Raw genomic sequence first — 2,069 nt, 5'->3', positions numbered from 1 at the left:
TGGTGCCCATCCACCTGCTTCTACCCCGGACCCACCTGTCCCATGATGGTCCAGGCTTTCTCTTCACGGGCCTCTGACCAACCAGCCAAGCCATGGGGGACACAATGGGAATTGGAAGAACAGGAGAGTAATAAGAATTGATCAAAGGAAGAAGTAACGGAGTTAGAGGGTACATCTGGGAGATGGCAGAACAAGCAGAGAATCAAAAACCTTTTTCACTTGCCTTCCATGCTTCATGCTGTCTGACTTTCCACCTACTCCTTCCCAGATGCCTTTGGTTCCTCATTTCCTGGACCTCTAAGCATTGGGATGACCCAGAGCCCCGTCCCAAGACCACTTCTCTTTCCTTTCCACACTGATGTCACTCAGTCTCGTGGCTTTAAGTATCTTCTCTATGTCCCAAGTCCCAAATTTAAAACTCTAGCCCAGACCTCCCCATCCTGACTTCTTTCCCAGCCACCATTCACCACCTGACTCTGGGTGACTGAAAGGCATCTCAAGCTCAACAACTGGACCCCTGCACTTGGTTGCCCACAGCTAAGCTCCTGCCACCCCCAGTCTTCCACATCTCAGGAAATGTCAACTTCAGTTTTTCAAGTTGCTCAGGCCAAAAACTTGGAGTCATCCTTGACTCGTCTTTTCCTCTCCTCCCCTCAATCAATCCATATACAAATCCTGTCAGGAATATTCTTAAAACACGTCCACATGCCAACCACTTTCACCACCTCTGCAGCAACCACTGTGGTTCAAGCCACCATTCGTTCGGCCTTCCTGTCATGTCTGAACAGATCTTGTCTCTCTTTGCCTTTGTTTCTTCCATTCGTTCTTCACACAGCAGCCAGCCCCAGGCTGTCGAACAGAAGTCCAGCTGTGTGGTTTCTCTACTTTAAGCCCTCCATCAGCTCCTCCGCATGCTCCGAGTGGAAACTAAGGTCATCACCTGGACCTGCGATGCTCTGCACAACCTGGCCTCTTCGCTCCTTGAACAACACTTGCCCTTCCCCCTTCCTGGAGTTCTCCTTCCCAGAAGTCTGCATGGTTCCCTCCTTAGCCTCTTCCAGGTCTTCATTCAAATGTCACCTTTTCAGAAACATCTTCCCTATAACTTCCAATTTAAAATGGAAAAAACAACTCAACTTGTTCTCTCTAGTGTGGTGGGCCCCCAAAAGATACATGTACCTCCTAACCTCTGGAATCTATGGTTGTGCCCTTATTTGGAAGAGGATCTTTGCGGATCTAATCAAATTATAGATCTTGAAATGAGATCATCTTGGATTACCTGGGTGGACTCTAAATCTAATAACAAGTTTCCTTATAAGAGACAAGAGACCCAGGCACCCAGAAGCGGGGAAGGCCATATGAAGCTATATCACTACCCAATATAAAATTCATTGATTATGTTTATTGACTTTCTACCCTAGTAATCTATAAGCTACGAGAAGGCAGGTATTTTTATCAGTTGCGTTCACTGCTGTATTACTGGAATCTAAGACAGTGCCTGGCTCCAGTGCCTGCTTAATGGTTAGTGTTCCATGAATATTTGTTATTTAGGAAAACAAAGGGATGAATAAATTAATAAGTAATGTCATTCCTGATCATTGTGCCTGAGTGAAAAGAAGAATGACGGATCTATTGTTAAAAACAGGAGTGAAAGAAAGAAATCATAATTAGAACTGAGATGGGGGTAGCTAGACAAGTTCAATGTAGGTTGTGTTCGGTTTGATGTGACATAACTACAAATAGAAATGTACACACAGTCCCAACCTATGGTGGCTCAGCTTCTGAGTTTTGGACTTTATAATGGTGTCAAAGCAAAATGTGTTCAGTAGAAACCGTACCTGGAATACTGATTTTGGAATATTTCCTGGGCTAGCGATATGCAGAATGATTTTCTCCCGTGATGCTGGGCGAGGGCAGTGGATGGAGCTCCCAGTCAGCCACGTGATCACAGGGTAAACAAGCAATACGCCATCAGCCACTCTGTCCCTACAACCATTCTGGCTCTCACTTTCAGTACAGTATTCAACACATTGTGTGAGGTAGTCAACATTACGATAAAATGGGTTTTG

Source organism: Eumetopias jubatus, unplaced genomic scaffold, assembly GCF_037043125.1.
Source record: "Eumetopias jubatus isolate StellerSeaLion01/CBP00866 unplaced genomic scaffold, mEumJub1_p1.0 scaffold_4, whole genome shotgun sequence".
NCBI lineage: Eukaryota > Metazoa > Chordata > Mammalia > Carnivora > Otariidae > Eumetopias > Eumetopias jubatus.
This window is presented reverse-complemented; position numbering follows the sequence as displayed.